We start from the raw sequence: 21,396 nt of genomic DNA on the forward strand, positions 1-21,396 counted from the left end.
TTCATTTTATAACTTATCGATTTTAGCGAGATATCACATGTCGAAATCGAGATTTATTTAAATAAACAGTACAAGCAAATATGAGCACGTGATTCACTTTACAGTTACAGAATCACCGAGTCAGAGAAAATACATCAATAATTCTCCTCTACAATTTTTTTTCCTTTCTTTTTCTTCTCTTTTTCTTTCCATTAAACTTTGTTCCCACACCACTATCATTATGTTTTTCTTTCTTTTTCCCCCACCACTACACTCAATTCTTCACCAATGAATTATTAGTATCAACCCCAGCCAACAAACAGCTCTCAATCTCACTTCATTTCACCGAAAAAAAATATTGAAGAGCAGCCCCAATTCATTCTGCTAAGATCTCAAGGTAAGGCTGAGCTTCAATGATTTCATTCCATTTGATTAGCACCTGCATTAAAACAAGAATCATTCATTTCCTCTTTGCCAGGAACCTTAAGTTCAGTTACTCCAGTTCAACAAACAACAATATTTAACCAACAACACATTTCAAGGTATTGCTTAGCCCATATATTGTTTTCCATCACACATTACTGCATTCAAGCATGATAGGCGACATAACCAAAGCATGATCAGCTTATGCATATGAAATCAGACTCCACAGACAAAAAGAAAGAGAATACCTTAGCTCATGAATCGAATATAGGCTTGCTACAGTATGCTTACACATAGAATGCTAAGTACTAGATTCTTACTCGAGGAAATTTATGTTCGTATCGAAACTCAATCACGCAACGAAAAGAAAGAAACGGAGATTTGGAACTTAGCTTTAGGAAGTGAGGATGGCTGCCTGTTCGGTCGAGCCAAGACGATGGCGACGACGGCGACAGCTCTTACTGCCTCGGCGAGAATCGTGTTACAGCAACTGCAGCATCGCGAATGGAGCAACGACGCTGAACCGCCGATTGAAATGGACGGGGGAGATGGCGGCAGAACCACAGACGGCAGCGGCGGCGGCACCCGCTTCGGCTGAGGCCGGATCGAGAGGGAGAGATAGGAAGAAGGCTGGCCAACAGCAGCGGCAGGCGGCGGCGCTCCTCCAGCAAGCCGCGACTCCGGTGAAACAGCAGCAGCTCCAGACAACGGCGATAGCTCAAGGCGGTGGCGGATCGAAGCAGCGACACGGCGAATCTCCCGACCTTCCAGTTGCAGCGACGACGGGCTGCTTTGCCGGAGTTGAGTCGGAGGGCCGAAAGAGAGGACAGCGCCGGGGCTTTGACGCGTCGACAGTCGACGCCGCTCGGAGCAGGCGGCAGCGGTGTAACCGGAGAAGGAAGACAGATCGGATTTGAGGGAGAAAACCGATCTGAAATTTCAGGGGATATTTAGAGCTTTCGATCCCCTTCACGTTAGAGACGGGGAGAAAGAGAGGCAGGTGCAACCGGCGCCGACTGAGTCGCCGGTTCCGCGGCGGCGGCGGTGGACCTTGGAGACGGAAAAGAGTTTCAAACGGCGACCTTGGCAGTTTGGCGGCTGCTTCGATCGAAGTCTCGGTTGGCGGCAGCTTAGCTGCTGCAGTCGCCGGAGCAATTCGCAGCGAAGCTCGCGAAGAGAAAGGACGGGCGAGAGAGAGGGAGAAGTCTTGTGCGGCGAGGGAGAGTATCGGCTCCAACCGAGAGAGAGAGAGATGAGTGTATTATTGCTGAGAGAGAGAACCGAGTCAATTTGGAGTTGGGCTCTTCAATTTGTTTTGGGCTTTAATTTAATTAAGTTGGGCCTAATTCAATTATTTCCTTGGGCTTTAGTTTAATGGGCTTGTTATTTAATTGATTTGGGCCGAAAATTTGGGCCTTTATTTTCTTTGGGCTTCATAATTATCTATTTTTGGGCCTTGTTGTATTTATTGTAATTGGGCCGATTTTAATTATGAATTGGGCCTCTGATTTTATTTATATGGGCCGATTATAATTACTGATTGGGCCTCTTAATTTATTTATATGGGCCTTTAATTATTCACATATTTGGGCTGCTGTATCATTTCAGTTGGGCCTTATTTATTTTACTCAGATGGGCCTTTATTATTTCTCTTTGGGCCGAATTTATTTAAATTGAAGCCCATTTATTTTATTTTATTGGGCTGTTATATTATCTTCGTTGGACCTCGTTTGATTTATTTAATTGAGCCCAGCTAATCAAATTATTTATTTATTGAGACAAGATTTATTTAATTACTTGAGCCGATGAATTATTTCAATTGGGCCTCTCATGTTAATTATTCAAGCCAATTCTATTTAATTAATTATTAGGCTGCCTTATGTTGAGCCTTTTAATTATTTAATTTTATAACATTACTTGTTCCTATTTTTTTTTAGCCCGATTAATTATGAGGTTATAAAGCGAATAAGTCGAAGTTTTTATTTATATCTTTTCTATCGATTACCTCGAGTAAGATTATTTAATCAGTGGAGTATAACATCCTGAAGAGAATAGATTAATTTTAGTTAATTATCCGGTTCCATGAGACGAGACTTAGTTTTATCCGATAGCCTGGATTTATAATAGAACCTTCCAGATTATTATCTCAGAATAATAATTCATGCATATAGATCATGCATAGTTAATTCTGTATTCTCATTATTTGAGGATTTTACTTGAGCAGTATCTTATTTATATTCTCGTAATAAAGGTCAAGCACGAGATTAATAATCAGTCAAGGAACTACTGTACCACAGAAAGTTTATATCAGGTGGGCATTACTTTCATATATATCAAATGAGTTTAAATGTTACGTTCAAGCAAGTTATCTCATGATTAAATTAATTGAAGTTATTTCAAATATTGTCTTGCCATAAAATATTTAAATTTCAGTATGATATCTATCTGATGTGACTTTTATTATGCAATCGAATTCGGGTCCTGAGCAGTTGATAGCTATCCTGCCAGGACTAGTGTACACCAGTGACCGTGAGTCATCTAGCGGGTTGGCCGGTCAAGTGACCGTGAGAGGTGGCCACCTCTCCGGCACAAAGTTCCAGATATGATAGATTACAAGAGAACTTAGACTGCAGTCGAACTTTAAGAATCACAAATGAATTTAGTAAGCTTGGGCCTTTTAGCGAAAAACTCCCTTGCTGTACTGTTTAATTATGGCATGACAATTTACAGTTTTGAAGCATGTATTTTATACTTAGGCATACGTGCCCACTGAGTACTTTTGTACTCAAGCCCTGCATATATTTCTAAATGTGCAGGTTGAGCAGCTGCCGATGGTGATGAAGTGACGAGCGGGATTCTTTTGTCTTATTATGTATTAATGAACTCTAGGGTTACATGTCTTCATACATGTAATCAGAATCATATTCCGCTGCGCACTCAGAAGTTTTATGTTTATTTGGCTAAGTCAGAGATATCTGAACTTACTAGTTATTTGAGTCTATACGACTAAACTTCTGTTATATTATAAATATTCCTTTTGTTAAATTATGAAATGTGATTCTTCTTTGTTTAATTATTCCCTTTCTACCCCGTTTCTAATCTCCCTCCATTAGTCACGGTTTCCCCGGCTTAATTATCCTTAATTAGGACCGGTCGTGACATATATATATATATATATATATATATATATATATATATATATATAGGGAGTGGATCATGTAGATCCACCCCTTCTTTTTTATCACAATATACATCTAAGAGAAAGCTTTAAGATCAAGAGAGGAAGATTCAAGAGAGATTGAAAAATAAGAGTTCTTGGAGAGATTTTTCAGTTTTGATTTCTTGAGTGACTCTTGTATCTTAGTGTTGTTTTCGTAATCAATAAACGATCGATTGACCCTCCATGGACGTAGATTCGATAGAATCGAACCACGTAATTCTCCGGTGTTCATTTCATATTTCTTTGTTGTTTGTTTGCTCGATTTGTTCTTGTTCGATAGCTGCCGAAGTCAATTTAATTATCACAGTGTATAATTGGCATTTATATAGTGTGGGTAATTTGATGTGGGAGCTTTTTTTGCTATTGAAATAGGCTCATTTGGAATTATGTTTTGGTACATAACTTTTCTTGCTTTCTTTTTTGGGTTATTTGCGTGTAAATACATGAACTTTCAATATTTTTTAATTTTTCCTACGAATTTTATTTTTCGAATCTAAATATAAGAATTTAGTATTTTTCTGATTTTTTTCATAATTTTTATTTTCCCTAAATTGATGCTAACGTGGTTGTCGGAACTGCTGACGTGAAATGATCGTCATAGTTATAAGTGGTGATTAACGACCTACCTGTTCGCCATTACTCCAGCCGAGCTTGACGCCCTCGGACCACGAACAATACTGTAGGGGAGGGTTTATCGAAGACTAACCCCCAATTAGAGACATAAATTAGAGAGTTGAGAGAATTGACATAGATTAGCAGAGAATGTCAACGAGAATTGATAGAATAATGCGTTTACCCTTTTTTTTGAAGAATTTGTGTTGTTTACGTAAAGAATGTGATGAATTCAATGACTTTATTCTTTTTTAAGGGTTTTTGTTGTTTTACGCAATGGGTGGGGAAGGGTACTTCTTTTAATTTTATTTAATCTTTTGTCAAAAATTTTTTATAGAAATTAAAATATTGATATGTATATAACACTTAAATAATAGGCATATAGACACCTACTGAAATGGAAATTTTATTGAAAAAAGAAGTTTGGAAAAAACCCTGAAAGCACAGGCGCAAACAAGGAGAAGAGCCTCCAAAAAGAAAGCCCAAGAAAAAGGAAAAAAAACATCAAAACCCTCGCAAAAAGGGAGCAAACAACGAAGCAACAACCAAACAACGTAGGGAAGAGAGCAGAACCAACTCTGGAGAGCAGAGCATCAGAGCCAGAGCAGACTACACCAGAGCAAAAAAGCCAGAGCATCCAAACCTTAGAGCTGCAGAGCCAGAGCAAACATCACCAGAGCAGACATCGCCAAAGCAGCAGAGCCAGAGCACATCGCCAGAGCAGACATCGCCAGAGCAACAAACACCATAGCAGCCAACAGCATAGCAGCCAACACCAGATCGCCAGAGCCAGAGCAGACCAGCAGCAGCTCGGCAGATCCAGAGCAGACCAGCATCAGCTTGGAAAATTCAGAGCAAACCAGATCGGCAGAGCAGAGTAGCGAGCTCAGTTTCTTAAGCCGATGCAAGGCTAAGAAAATATTTGATCGTCCATCATATCTCCCCATCTTTTAGAAACCACAACTGACATAGCTCGACCTGCGTGTAATACCCGGGCTTTTGATGACGTGTTAATTGCTTGAGTTTGAGTAATTAGGGTTTAGATCCCTTGTTTGATATACTTTGTAAAGAGATGAGGAGTTATATGAAGTTTTCTTGTTATTTTTTTTAAGATGTTGAGATGTTCTTTCGATGATGTGAGAATGATGTGGGATTTTATATCCGTATTTGAGTTTGAGTATTTGAATAATTCGAGATAATTATTTGAATGAGAACGATGAACTCGGAAGTGAGATCTGAGTCCGTTAAGACGTTTTTCAAAATTTTGATTTTTTGACGATGAATAGTAAAATACTGCTATTTCGTCTTTTTGTCGACTTTCAAAATCTTACGTGCACGTCGTCGAGAAATATTCTTAGTTTTTCGATACGAGTCCAATAATGAAAGTTTTTATTTTTGGACGACGAGTGAATAGTAAATCGGGATTTCTCGATAAACGAAATGAGCTCGTTTATCAGAATTTCGAGAACGAGCTTGTGTTTTCTATATTTATATAGAATTACGAGTGCAATGAAAGTGAGTAGAGGTTGAGAGGGCGAGTAACAAAGAGTATGGGTTGTTAGTTGTTAAAATGAGACGAGACGAGATATTTAACGACTAACGGGTTAATATCTTAAATATCTAACCTACCCTACCCCTAACCACCCCCAAACCTCCCAAAGCCCCTTTCCCTATTAAAGTGTTGGCTGCTACAACCAAACACTCTAAACTCACGCACAACACTCAAACTCACACACACAACACCCAAAACACACACTATATTCAACGTTAATACCATTTAAGCTTTTGACCTCCGATTTGAGCACCGAGACGAGCGCCGATCATCTTTTCGATCACGTATCTAAGTAGGTAAGATCTCTACCTACGTTTTGATGGTTTTCTTTTCGATTTTCGTCGACGTCGAAAAACGTCGATTCTCGACTTTATTTTGAAACGACGTCGGATCGTCGTGAAATTTTAGTATGTTGTTCTTGGGTAGATGTTGAGCATGTTTAATGAAGGGAGTAAGAACGGAACGAACCGTAGCTATGAAACCCATGAGGGCAGCCCCGTTTTTCACATATTAGCTTGTCTTTCGATTTTTGTTTGATCGTTTTGACTTGATATTTGTGCTTAAGGGTATGCTAGAATCGATATATATTAAATTCGTATTTTTTTTCAAGCACGAAAATTGTATAAGTTTTTAGAGTATGATTATTTAAATTCGTGAAGTTTGGGACGTTGCATAATGAATATTATTGCGTATATGTGTTCTACGATATCACATGAGCATGCTAATTGATTTACAATTTATGGATGATAATTGTTGAACGAAATTAAAACTGGAATTCTGTCAAAATTTTACAGCAGTTTCAAGCTTATGTTTCGATGAGTTTTCATTGCTTGATGGCTCTGAAATTTTAGTATGTTTATCTATGATATGTGTATTTCGTCTCTGCAAAATTTCATGTCTTTTGGATGATGTTTGGTATTTTAAAGATATTTTGAAAAAATCCTTGACAGAATCTGTCAACTGTTGGTAGACTTCACAAAAACGTTTATATCTATTAATCCATGAAGGATTTTGCATCACCGTTTTTTTTAAACGAAACTAGACTTCAATACTTTTCTAAAAACATAAGATTTCGATTTTTATGACCTCTGAAACAGAGCAGTTTATTATTTCAAAAATGCCCTGTTCTGCTGTCATATTTTTCCAACAGTAAAAGTGTATGAGTTTCATTGTTTATTTGGCAGATCATATGAACGTTTTCTCTTGTGAAATTTTAACCAAATCTTCAAGGATACCTTTAGTTTTGGCTGATTAAATTTGATGGAATTTTATTAAGGTTTGCCTTGGTTTCTAATGGCCTAAACAAAATTGGCAGAAACTGTCAATCTTTGACAGCCTGCACTAAAAGAGCAATATCTCCAAAAACCTTTAACCTTTTTGGTTAACTACCATTTTTAGAGTGAACTACACTTCATGGAGTTTTTGAGATCAATTGGTATGAGAGTTTATGATGATTGAGTTGGTTGTTATGAATTTTTAAAGATGACACAAAAACAGCAAAACTTTCTAGAAAACAACTTGATTATATTTGTTTTGATGGATGATACGATATGACTAAATGGTGTGAGTTGTGAGAGTTATGATTAACGCACATAAATGTTGGTATCTGACACTCGAACAATTGGTGTCGAGTATAAATGATAGTTTACTGATAAAGAGTTTTGATGATTTGAATTGTTTGGTTTGCGTTGAAAAGATGTCAAGATGTTAAGTTTTGAGTCGAGAGACGAGTTCACGTAGTGAGATTCACGCGTTGAAATCTCGTGGCTGACATTATATATGAATAGGTCATGTCGAAATTTTTAGTGAAATTAGAATTTGAGCATAGTCAATTCTTGTTGACCTGTGACTCAAATACATACCTAATGGAAAGTTTAACTTTCTAATTGGTTAATTAGACGAGATGAGAGCGAATAGATCTGCTAAGAAAGTGGACTTTTCGATGTGTTAAATATTTCTTTTAATTGAAGCGCTGCTAATTATAACATAAGGATGTTATAATTAATGAGTAATGACGAGAGATAATAATTGTTATATTGATTAACAATCAAGAGAGATGAACATTAGAGATACTAATGTTTCATAAAAGAGATTAGATTATTAATCGAGGTTTCTTTTATAACTTCTCACCAATTCTTCATAACGATGAAGGTCCTTTTGGGAAGTAACGACTTGAGGGAGAGAGTGACGTTACTCATTGATACAGAGACACAACGAGGTGGGCATTACTTTTACTATACGTATATAGAGATCCCCTGCGTGTCGTAGGCCTCTTATACGAATGAATGCATGAGATGATTTAACTGTTAATTTCAGTTTTATATATCTATCAAACGAGTTTAATGCTACCTTTGAACAAGTTATTTCGTTACAAATCTTTGAACTGGAAAATATTACAACTGTTGTCTTGCCATAAAATGTTTAAATTTTAGTATGATATCTATCTGCTTTGGCTTTGCCAATGATGCAATCGAATTCGGGTCCTGAGCAGTTGATAGCTATCCTGCCAGGGCTAGTGTACACCAGTGACCGTGAGTCATCTAGCGGGTTGGCCGGTCAAGTGACCGTGAGAGGTGGCCACCTCTCCGGCACACAGTTTCAGATATGATAGATTACAAAAGAACTTAGTCTGATCAGACGAACTTTAAGAATCACAAATGAACTTAGTAAGCTTGGGCCTTTTTAGCGAAAAACTCCCTTGCTGTACTGTTTATGATGGCATGACAATTTACAGTTTTGAAGCATGTATTTTTATACCTAGGCATACGTGCCCACTGAGTGCTTTTGTACTCAGCCCTGCATATGTTTTCTAAATGTGCAGGTTGAGCTGATGTGATGATGGTGCTGCAATGAGCGGAGTCTCCAGGGTTGTTAATAAATAGTTAACCTGTCTAGAATATGTCTTCATACATATGTCTAGCTACTTTCCGCTGCAAGATGTTGTTGATGTTATAGTATGTTATGTCATACTTTGAGTCTTAAGAGAATGGTTTCATACGATGTATAACTTGATTAATGATATTAATTAAGTTTTATGCTGTCTTTCATAGACTGTTTTCAATTGAGTATTAATGAATAAAAATGACGAGTTTTATTAAGATGAGTAAGTTTTACGGCTATAAATGACGCCCCTTTTCTTCCCCTTCTTCTTTAACCCCATCCCTAGTCGTGGATCACTCGGCCTAACTATCCATAGTTAGGGCGGGCTGTGACAGAGTGGTATCAGAGCGAAGGTTAAGCTCTGAATTAGAAGTCTTGAGTTTAGTCTAGAATGAGTCACTAGACTAATAGTTATTAACAACCGTGAGCTCAGCGCACCATCACACCAGGCTCAACGAGGTATGTAAAATTTCAAAGTTTATTTGACGTTAAATTTTGAAGAGCACGATGTTGAGGTTATATGATGAGTTATGATGTTATGCTTTGAAGATGCATAGTTTGAGTTTGAGGATGACAACATGATTAATAATGAGTTATTATGTTGTAAGAGCATATGTTGACGTTACATGATGAATCATGAGAGCGTTTATATCATATGATGTTATATGATTGAAGATGCATAATTATGAGTTATGATGTGATGTATTTGAGATGTTTTGTGATGAGAATTGTTTGAGCAGTTGTGATAAGTCACGATGATTTAGATGAAGGAATCTAATGTCATTGTTAAGAGAGATTTTCTACTAAGTAGAAGGATGAAATGAGAACTTAGAGCTAAAGCTTGAGAGAATTAGCAATTGCTTTAAGTACTTGTTGGTTTGAGTTATGAGTTTGAGTTATGAGCTTGAGTATAATAGCATGATTAATGATGAGTTATTAGCATGCTGCAATGAGATATTGTACGATATGTTGAGTTGTTTGGTGACGCGAGTTTTGCTCACGCAACCTTAATGGTACTTGAGGAGGTATCATGAGCCATAGTCTTTGGAGATGGCTTTGAGAGAGAATTGTTGAGTTGTCTTACTGAGTCACGATGATTTAGATTAAGGGATCTAATATCATTGTTTAGAGAGATTCCCTACTAAGTAAAGATGGGACGAGATGAGAATTTAGATATTTTGAGCTTGAGTTTTAAGATAACAGTACTACTTAGTAGGAGTTTTGCTAAGTTATGTTTTGTTTATTTCTGTTGCTGGAGCCAAGTAGAGTTAGTTCCTAGAGTCACCTTTAAGTTCTCCTTATAGGTTGGCCAGGACTGTTGTGAGATCGAACTCAGGGAAGATCAGATACGAGGACGAGGCGTACAGTATGTGGTACAGAGATACCCTAGCAGATTTTCAAACACATGTTCATAAACTATGAAAGGATGAGAAAGAGCCAAGGAAGGCTAGGGTTGAAAGGATGAGAAGTAGCCGAGGAGGGCTAGAGTTGATGAGGATGAGAAGAGAATCCGATGTAGGCTAGAGCTAAGGATGATCTTGAGAGTATGAGCAGTACACCTTTGTTTTTGATTAGTTTCAATTACATTGCGATGTATATAACTTACTTAGGAGATACTGATACTTGAGCTTTTGACATGCTGATAGATAAGCATGCGAATATAGTACCCTACTGATGTTAAATAGATGGATGTTCCTAGTGTGCTAAAGTAGCAACTAGATGAGTTAACTGGTAGCAATTACTGTAAGAGGTCCAGACCGAGACATAGTACTATTAATGGTGTCGGTTTAGAAGGGACATTACGATAGATACTATGGTTTTTGTAGGGTTTATATAACCCCTTTATGTAAGTCCTCTAAAAAGAGGCATTCTACTGATGGATATATTAGGTTGACCAGAGTGGTCTTTTTGTTAGCATTTCGTGAGTGCTTATTGCCTTACAGATGAATGTTAAAGTGACCGTGAGGGTTTCCTTAAAGTTGAGTTAGTAAATTGAACTTGAGTTTCGAGGATGCTTAGAGCGTTGGTCGAGTTGAGTTTTCCTTTTGTGATTTCAAAAATGCCTCAAAGATGTCATCAAGAGTGTGATGTGAAGGATAGGCGGGATAATACTCCGCCACCACCACCGCAACATGAGAGGAGAGTCGAAAAATATTGAACTTTCGAAACAAGAGTCTAGAACATAGGACCCTGAGTTTAAGCTTTTAGCTTGCTGGTGTGAACTTAAGTTTTGTTATGTATAGTATGTTGAGGGTTTAGAAGACACAGAATTTCCAAGTTCGGGATAGTATATCCCGTGTGACTGGGGAGTGATTATGTTGGACCTGGCCAGTCCGCATGATCCAAATCTCAGTAGACGTGTTTTGGGTTTATAAACCCATGTGTTTCAACTTTCGGTTGAAAAGCCAGATGGGTTCTTACTCTAGGTCATTTTTGTTCGACCTGGTAGTTACTTCATTCCACCCTCTGGTCATTCATTTGAGTCTCTTGAACAATTTGTTTTGATGTCATTCTAGGGTTGAACCCTTACAACTTTTGAGTTATCCTAGTAGATTCTTTTGATGTATAAGACCAGTGAGAGGCACGTCAGAGGACTTTAACACCCGAGCAACTGGTAAACTACACCTGAGAACAATTGAAGACTACTCTTGAGAAGTATGTACCGAGGAGTACAGTAAGCAGCGAGAGGCTGATTATCGAAGTTTGATGCAAGGAAAGAAATCGATTGTAGAGTATAATTGAGAATTCTGTGAGCTATCACGTTCGCTCATCAGAAGATGGATAATGATGAAGAGATGTCTGAGTTTTAAGTGCTGGTTTAAGGCAGGACTTTAAGGTAGTATGGGCAAGTTATTGGATGCACCAGTTAGAATCCTGTTTAATACAGGAGCTTCGCATTCTTTAATTGGTTGAAGCATGTTACCTTCAAACTCGAACCAAAACAAGCTAGTCCCGAGTTGAGAGTAATCACTCCTGTAGGAAGAGCTACTACAGTTTCTCACATGATTTCTAACTTAGAGCTTGAGTTATGATCACTAAAGATGAAAACAAGAACCTTGCACTTAATGCCTATGTGGAACGTAGACATTATTCTAAGGATGGACTGGTTAGAAGAGAACTTTGCCCCGATTGATTGTAAGAAGAGACAGATAACTTTCCAACCACCTGGGAAGGAACAGACATGTTTTCACGGCATTGATAGAAAGAAGAGAGTTCCAATCGTTTCGGCACTTCAGGCGTCGAAATTGGTAAAGAAGAAAGGAGCACAAGCTTACCTAGTTTACTTGAATGATGAAGGAGAATCAAGTAAAAAAAAAAAAAACTTTGAGGATGTAGCAGTGGTAAGGGAACATAGAGATGTATTTCCCGAGGTCTTACCAGGATTGCCACCAACAAGATAGTTGGAGTTCACTATCGACCTAGAACCTGGATCAGCACCAGTGTCGAAGGCACCCTATAGAATGGCGCCTAAGGAGCTACAAGAGCTGAAGATTCAGCTACAAGAATTGCTCGAGTTAGGTTTTATTAGACATAGTGTATCCCTGTGGGGAGCACCAGTCCTTTTTGTCAAAAAGAAGGATGGCACGTTGAGAATGTGCATAGATTATCGAGAGCTGAATAAATTGACACTCAAGAACAAATATCCTTTGCCGAGGATAGATGACTTGTTTGATCAATTACGAGGAGCGCATTTTTCTTGAAAGTTGACTTGAGATCATATTACCACCAGTTCAAATTTTGACAGAATGATATACCTAAGACAGCTTTTCAAATGAGGTATGAGCACTATGAGTTCATAGTTATGCCATTCGGTTTGACGAAGGCACCAGTAGTTTTCATGGATCACATGAATTGAGTTTTCATCAATAACTGGATAAATTTGTCCTAGTTTTCATAGATGATATTCTCATCTATTCGAAGAATGAGCAGGAGCTCCAAAACATTTGAAAACGATGTTGGAAACACTAAGAGTTGAGAAGCTTTTTGCCAAATTCACCAAGTGCGAGTTTTGGTTGAACAAAGTAACTTTACTAGGACATGTTATATCATCTGAAGGAATTAAAGTTGACCCCGTCAAGGTACAAGCTGTACATGAGTGGAGATCACCAACTACGCCTAACAAGATTCTCAACTTTTTAGGCTTAGCAGGATACTATCAGAGGTTTATTGAAGGATTTTCCACGATAGCAAGACCGATGACACAATTACTTAGAAAATAAGCTAAATACAATTGGAAAGAGGAGTGTGAAAAGAGTTTTTAAGAGCTTAAAGGAAATTGACTACAGCACCAGTGCTGATAGTCCTAGAAATGGATAAAGAGTATACCATCTACGCAGATGCGTTAGAGAGTGGGCTAGGATGTGTTTTGATGCAAGAAGAAAGAGTTATAGTCTATGCATCACGATAACTTAGACCCCACGAGATAAATTATCCAACGCATGATTTAGAGCTTGCAGCCGTTGTGCATGCCCTGAAAATTTGGAGACATCATCTCTACGGAGTTAGATGTGAGATTTTCACGAACCACAAAACTTTGAAATACTTTTTCGAGCATAAGGATATTAACATGAGGCAAAGGAGATGGCTCGAATTAGTAAAGGATGTTAACTGCGACATTAATTATCACCCTGGCAAGGCCAATGTAGTAGCCGATGCATTGAGCCGAAAGGTCTCGTCAAAGTTAGGATGTCTTCTCACGAGAGAGGATGAGCTTATAAAGGACTTTGACAAGATGAGGATAGAGATGATAAAACCACCAGAGACGATAGCGAGTATTGTTGCGACGATGCCTAGTTTGAGGAAAATGGTGATTGAAGCACAAGGAAAGATGAGACAATGAACAAGTTACGAGAAAGGATAAGAGCAGGAGATCTCAAGAGTTACAAAAAAAAAAAACATCAGACAATGCTATCTTATTTGAGGGGAGAAGATGCATTCCCCGCGATGATGAACTTAAGAATACGATCATGAGTGAGACTCATGACACGCCTTACACCGCCCACCCAGGAGGCACAAAGATGTATCAGGTTGTGAAAAATAGATTTTTGTGGGACGGAATGAAATGAGACATAGCTTCGTTTGTAGAGCGATGCTTAGCTTGTCAGCAAGTGAAAGCATTACACCAACGACCCTATGGGAAGTTAAAACCGTTGGAGATTCCCAAGTGGAAATGGGATCACATAGAGATGGATTTTGTGACAGCTTTACCCAAAAGTCAAAGAGGAAATACAACAATTTGGGTGATTGTAGATCGACTAACAAAATCTGCCCATTTCATACCGATCCTAATCGTGTATGGACCAGATAAGTTAGCACAATTGTACGTTCGTGAGATTATAAGATTGCATTGAGTACCGGTGTAGATCACCTGAGAGAATAATTTTTTTTTATTACATCACGTTTTTGGATGAGTTACAGAAAGAGTTGGGTACAAGGATGAATTTTAGCATAGCAGACGATAGAAGATATGATAAGAACTACTATCCTTGATAGAGGAGTACATCGGGAGAATGTGTTGCCACTACTTGAGTTTGCCTATAAGATGTGAGACAAAGTTTCGAGATAGGAGACAAAGTTTTCTTAAAGGTTTTACCCTCAAAGGGGATGAATAGATTTGGAGTTAAAGGACAGGTTAGACCCAGAGTTATAAGTCCTTACGAGATATTGCAAAAGATAGGTTCAATAGCGTATAGGTTGGCTTTGCCACTTAGCTTTGGAAATGTGCATAACGTGTTTCACGTGTCACAATTGAGAGGATATATATTTTCGACCCAAACCATGTGGTTTACTAAGAAGAAATGATCTTAGAACCAGACTTGAGTTATGAAGAGAGACCTCAGATGATGCTAGATCATAAAATTCGGCAATTGAGTAATAAGTCGATTGCATTGGATAAGGTCCAATGGAGATATGATAGTTAGAAAGAAGTGGAAAGAGAGCTTGAGGATAAGATGTGAGAGAAGTACCTTGAAACATTTACAAGAGGTACAAATTTCGGGACGAAATTTATTTTTAAGGGGGAGGGTATGTAATACCCGGGCTTTTGATGACGTGTTAATTGCTTGAGTTTGAGTAATTAGGGTTTAGATCCCTTGTTTGATTTACTTTGTAAAGAGATGAGGAGTTATATGAAGTTTTCTTGTTATTTTTTTTAAGATGTTGAGATGTTCTTTCGATGATGTGAGAATGATGTGGGATTTTATATCCGTATTTGAGTTTGAGTATTTGAATAATTCGAGATAATTATTTGAATGAGAACGATGAACTCGGAAGTGAGATCTGAGTCCGTTAAGACGTTTTTCAAAATTTTGACTTTTTGACGATGAATAGTAAAATACTGCTATTTCGTCTTTTTGTCGACTTTCAAAATCTTACGTGCACGTCGTCGAGAAATATTCTTAGTTTTTCGATACGAGTCCAATAATGAAAGTTTTTATTTTTGGACGACGAGTGAATAGTAAATCGGGATTTCTCGATAAACGAAATGAGCTCGTTTATCAGAATTTCGAGAACGAGCTTGTGTTTTCTATATTTATATAGAATTACGAGTGCAATGAAAGTGAGTAGAGGTTGAGAGGGCGAGTAACAAAGAGTATGGGTTGTTAGTTGTTAAAATGAGACGAGACGAGATATTTAACGACTAACGGGTTAATATCTTAAATATCTAACCTACCCTACCCCTAACCACCCCCAAACCTCCCAAAGCCCCTTTCCCTATTAAAGTGTTGGCTGCTACAACCAAACACTCTAAACTCACGCACAACACTCAAACTCACACACACAACACCCAAAACACACACTATATTCAACGTTAATACCATTTAAGCTTTTGACCTCCGATTTGAGCACCGAGACGAGCGCCGATCATCTTTTCGATCACGTATCTAAGTAGGTAAGATCTCTACCTACGTTTTGATGGTTTTCTTTTCGATTTTCGTCGACGTCGAAAAACGTCGATTCTCGACTTTATTTTGAAACGACGTCGGATCGTCGTGAAATTTTAGTATGTTGTTCTTGGGTAGATGTTGAGCATGTTTAATGAAGGGAGTAAGAACGGAACGAACCGTAGATATGAAACCCATGAGGGCAGCCCCGTTTTTCACATATTAGCTTGTCTTTCGATTTTTGTTTGATCGTTTTGACTTGATATTTGTGCTTAAGGGTATGCTAGAATCGATATATATTAAATTCGTATTTTTTCCAAGCACGAAAATTGTATAAGTTTTTAGAGTATGATTATTTAAATTCGTGAAGTTTGGGACGTTGCATAATGAATATTATTGCGTATATGTGTTCTACGATATCACATGAGCATGCTAATTGATTTACAATTTATGGATGATAATTGTTGAACGAAATTAAAACTGGAATTCTGTCAAAATTTTACAGCAGTTTCAAGCTTATGTTTCGATGAGTTTTCATTGCTTGATGGCTCTGAAATTTTAGTATGTTTATCTATGATATGTGTATTTCGTCGCTGCAAAATTTCATGTCTTTTGGATGATGTTTGGTATTTTAAAGATATTTTGAAAAAATCCTTGACAGAATCTGTCAACTGTTGGTAGACTTCACAAAAACGTTTATATCTATTAATCCATGAAGGATTTTGCATCACCGTTTTTTTTAAACGAAACTAGACTTCAATACTTTTCTAAAAACATAAGATTTCGATTTTTATGACCTCTGAAACAGAGCAGTTTATTATTTCAAAAATGCCCTGTTCTGCTGTCATATTTTTCCAACAGTAAAAGTGTATGAGTTTCATTGTTTATTTGGCAGATCATATGAACGTTTTCTCTTGTGAAATTTTAACCAAATCTTCAAGGATACCTTTAGTTTTGGCTGATTAAATTTGATGGAATTTTATTAAGGTTTGCCTTGGTTTCTAATGGCCTAAACAAAATTGGCAGAAACTGTCAATCTTTGACAGCCTGCACTAAAAGAGCAATATCTCCAAAAACCTTTAACCTTTTTGGTTAACTACCATTTTTAGAGTGAACTACACTTCATGGAGTTTTTGAGATCAATTGGTATGAGAGTTTATGATGATTGAGTTGGTTGTTATGAATTTTTAAAGATGACACAAAAACAGCAAAACTTTCTAGAAAACAACTTGATTATATTTGTTTTGATGGATGATACGATATGACTAAATGGTGTGAGTTGTGAGAGTTATGATTAACGCACATAAATGTTGGTATCTGACACTCGAACAATTGGTGTCGAGTATAAATGATAGTTTACTGATAAAGAGTTTTGATGATTTTGGTTTGCGTTGAAAAGATGTCAAGATGTTAAGTTTTGAGTCGAGAGACGAGTTCACGTAGTGAGATTCACGCGTTGAAATCTCGTGGCTGACATTATATATGAATAGGTCATGTCGAAATTTTTAGTGAAATTAGAATTTGAGCATAGTCAATTCTTGTTGACCTGTGACTCAAATACATACCTAATGGAAAGTTTAACTTTCTAATTGGTTAATTAGACGAGATGAGAGCGAATAGATCTGCTAAGAAAGTGGACTTTTCGATGTGTTAAATATTTCTTTTAATTGAAGCGCTGCTAATTATAACATAAGGATGTTATAATTAATGAGTAATGACGAGAGATAATAATTGTTATATTGATTAACAATCAAGAGAGATGAACATTAGAGATACTAATGTTTCATAAAAGAGATTAGATTATTAATCGAGGTTTCTTTTATAACTTCTCACCAATTCTTCATAACGATGAAGGTCCTTTTGGGAAGTAACGACTTGAGGGAGAGAGTGACGTTACTCATTGATACAGAGACACAACGAGGTGGGCATTACTTTTACTATACGTATATAGAGATCCCCTGCGTGTCGTAGGCCTCTTATACGAATGAATGCATGAGATGATTTAACTGTTAATTTCAGTTTTATATATCTATCAAACGAGTTTAATGCTACCTTTGAACAAGTTATTTCGTTACAAATCTTTGAACTGGAAAATATTACAACTGTTGTCTTGCCATAAAATGTTTAAATTTTAGTATGATATCTATCTGCTTTGGCTTTGCCAATGATGCAATCGAATTCGGGTCCTGAGCAGTTGATAGCTATCCTGCCAGGGCTAGTGTACACCAGTGACCGTGAGTCATCTAGCGGGTTGGCCGGTCAAGTGACCGTGAGAGGTGGCCACCTCTCCGGCACACAGTTTCAGATATGATAGATTACAAAAGAACTTAGTCTGATCAGACGAACTTTAAGAATCACAAATGAACTTAGTAAGCTTGGGCCTTTTTAGCGAAAAACTCCCTTGCTGTACTGTTTATAATGGCATGACAATTTACAGTTTTGAAGCATGTATTTTTATACCTAGGCATACGTGCCCACTGAGTGCTTTTGTACTCAGCCCTGCATATGTTTTCTAAATGTGCAGGTTGAGCTGATGTGATGATGGTGCTGCAATGAGCGGAGTCTCCAGGGTTGTTAATAAATAGTTAACCTGTCTAGAATATGTCTTCATACATATGTCTAGCTACTTTCCGCTGCAAGATGTTGTTGATGTTATATTATGTTATGTCATACTTTGAGTCTTAAGAGAATGGTTTCATACGATGTATAACTTGATTAATGATATTAATTAAGTTTTATGCTGTCTTTCATAGACAGTTTTCAATTGAGTATTAATGAATAAAAATGACGAGTTTTATTAAGATGAGTAAGTTTTACGGCTATAAATGACGCCCCTTTTCTTCCCCTTCTTCTTTAACCCCATCCCTAGTCGTGGATCACTCGGCCTAACTATCCATAGTTAGGGCGGGCTGTGACACTGCGTCTGAAGAAAATGAGTGAACCACAAAATTTTGCAAAAGCGCTCCTCCAGACTGAGCATTGTGCACTTTATTCAAGAACTCCACCGGCGTCGGAGAGTCAAGAATGGTGCCTTTATTCATAACCCGCATGCTTGGACCCTCAGCATTCCTGAGCCGACTTTTTATACTGGCAATCGGATTCGGTGGAGCTTGTGGACGTTCCATACCCTTTTTAGGTCGACCCGATCGACGTTAGGATTGTCAACGAGCATTTGCATCCCCTGACTAACCTGCTAATACAACTAGCCAACTCCTCCGGAGCAGAATGTGTGGGCTCAAAGACCAACCGAGAAGCCGAATCATCTGCCATGTCCGTGGACGGAACCACAACAGGCTGTATTATGACCTCACCCTCAGACCCGGCCACTTCCTCCCGTGCTGCCGGGCTTGCGGCCTCGCGATCGTCTGCAGTGATCCCCTCATCCACGGAGCTGTCAGAATCCTCCATAACAGCCGTGTCCACCTTGCTATCTTGAGCATCCGAGCTAGCTTCAATGGGCCGATCTAGTACAGAATTCTGAACCGGTCTCATTAAGGACTCCAGTAAATCTGGTCCCGAAAGCGAGTCATCTCTACACGCTGTCATATTCTCTAACTCCATACCCTCCAGCACCTCAAACCGATTGCTTTTTTCCACAGAATTCTTTCCAACAGGAACATATTGAAGGAACCATATTTTGACATATGATTCACGTGCCCGTGATCCATTTCGGATATCAAACGAATACATACAAAAACCATGTACCTATAGCAAGAGGATTGAATCTTACTTGCAAATCCGACAATGATCGACTCCAGTGTTGATCTTCCAACTTGTTCCCACGGCAAGACTTGACGTTGGATGGCAATGATCTTCAAGTCCTCTCCTTTTCCTAGGGAAACGCACCGCCTCACTTTCTGTGTTCTCACATATTTCTCTCTATTTTATCTCACGTAATGTCACAAGTAATTAGAATTAGGGTTGTACCTATTATTTATACTGGGTATTAAAACCCTAAATAATAAGCCCAAAGGCTTAAGTGAGAAATAGATGGACGGACGCCCCATATGGAGTGAAGCCTTTATTGGGCCAAGCGAGGATCTACTAGCTTGAATAAAGTTTGGCCTCCCAGTGCTCGATTTTCCTATTCAGCCCAGAATAAAATCGAGACACAAGTATTAATTTATTCCACTAGAAAATTAATACTGAATTACCTCTTTATTCTTTAGGTGAGTCGGGGCTAGTATTAGACTTAATTAATCCTCGTGTTTAAGATATCCAATATCCATTAATTAATTAATTACTCTGACGGCCAATTAATTAATTAATTAGTCGTTTAATTATAAACGACATCTCGAGTGCTACCACTTAAACTTATTATCGTATCGGAACTAATTCCACCTGCAGGGTTTAATACGATAAACTTATTAAGTTCCTCGAGAGGATATTATCATCCTATTATTAGCAGGACACAGTTCCTTATTGCAATAAAATCGCATGTCAAATAATAATTGCTATCACCCAAAGTATCTAGTATATTGAGCTTCAAGAGAACTCTCACCCATGATAAATCAAAGCAATAGTCAATCTATTATTCACACCGATTAATCCAACTAAGGTTAAGACTATTTAAGTCGCCGAGATCTTGATTCTTAATTAGTCAGAATACAAGAATTCATCTCATTGTGATCCTGTTCAATACACGAAGGTACTAGCATAAATAAATAGCCAAGACAAACTATTTATCCATTTATGCTACAATCTAAACCAGCAACTCGTCCATAGTTGCCTCGATTGTGAACTCAATTTATATCTCAACTTTTTCCAATTATATGATCTTCTGTGATCTACAACACACCATATAATCTGTAGTATGAGATAAATTGGACTATAATAGGATTATGCAATAACAATATTTCAGATAGAAGAATCACAGTGAACAAAGGAATCAATGTATACAAGCATAAAGTCTTGCTTTCAGTATACAACCCTTCAATTCTCCCACTTATACTAAAACAAACTTTTAGTATACAATGTGACTAAAAACTGATAATATCCTCTAACTATTACAAAATCTCCCACTTATACTAAAGTTTAATTTAGTATAGGGAGGCCACGAACTCCAAGGCCTTCAACATGCTTGTTGAACACCGCACCAGGAAGACTCTTCGTGAAAGGATCAGCCAGATTATCAACTCCCGCAATATGCATCAAAGCTACATCACCATGCTTGACCACAGACCGAATGTAATGATACTTGCCATCAATGTGTTTCATGGATTGATGACATCTTGAATCCTTGCTATTCGCAATAGCAACCTCGTTATCACAATAAATTGTGATGCACTTCGGCAAACTAGGAATCACATCAATCTCAGTTAGAAAGTTCATGAGCCATACAGCCTCTTTAGCAGCTTCACAAGAAGCTACATAGTCGGCTTCCATGGTGGATAGTGAATTGCATTTCTGCTTTACACTTCTCCACACAATGGCTCTGCCCCCAAACTTAAACACATAGCCAGTAGTAGACCGCCTCTTGTCCTTATCACCTTGATAATCGGCGTCCACATACCCTACCAGTGTCAGATTATCAGACTGGTAAAAACTAGCGCATACTCCTTAGTCCGTTTAAGGTACTTGAGTATGTGCTTTACAGCAGTCCAATGAGCTTGACCTGGATTCGCCTGATATCTTGCTGCAATGCCAACGGCAAAACAAATATCAGGCCTGGTACACTGCATTGCATACATGAGACTTCCCACAGCCGAGGCATAGGGAATTATCTTCATGCTCGCTATCTCCTCAGGCGTTGTGGGACACATTGCCTTAGATAGCGGAACACCATGTCTGAAAGGTAGAAAACCTTTCTTGGCATTTTGCATGCTGAACCGCGCCAAAACAGTGTC

The 21,396-nt window shown here is 38.1% G+C and overlaps 3 long non-coding RNA genes across 3 annotated transcripts; all 3 read left to right on the forward strand.

The window, feature by feature from the left end:
• On the forward strand, positions 1-3,291 carry LOC130990327 (uncharacterized). Its single transcript, XR_009090932.1, has 4 exons — positions 1-376; positions 458-521; positions 2,654-2,713; positions 3,219-3,291. It is a non-coding gene; the product is annotated as an uncharacterized LOC130990327 (long non-coding RNA).
• Positions 3,292-5,957: 2,666 nt separating this feature from the next.
• Positions 5,958-8,833, forward strand: LOC130990328 (uncharacterized). The gene is made up of 3 exons (XR_009090933.1): positions 5,958-6,082; positions 7,938-8,004; positions 8,608-8,833. It is a non-coding gene; the product is annotated as an uncharacterized LOC130990328 (long non-coding RNA).
• Positions 8,834-15,433: 6,600 nt separating this feature from the next.
• LOC130990329 (uncharacterized) lies at positions 15,434-18,219 on the forward strand. Its single transcript, XR_009090934.1, has 3 exons — positions 15,434-15,558; positions 17,405-17,471; positions 18,075-18,219. It is a non-coding gene; the product is annotated as an uncharacterized LOC130990329 (long non-coding RNA).
• Positions 18,220-21,396: the final 3,177 nt, after the last annotated feature.

The sequence above is a fragment of the Salvia miltiorrhiza genome, chromosome 6 (assembly GCF_028751815.1).
Source record: "Salvia miltiorrhiza cultivar Shanhuang (shh) chromosome 6, IMPLAD_Smil_shh, whole genome shotgun sequence".
In the NCBI taxonomy this organism is placed as follows: domain Eukaryota; kingdom Viridiplantae; phylum Streptophyta; class Magnoliopsida; order Lamiales; family Lamiaceae; genus Salvia; species Salvia miltiorrhiza.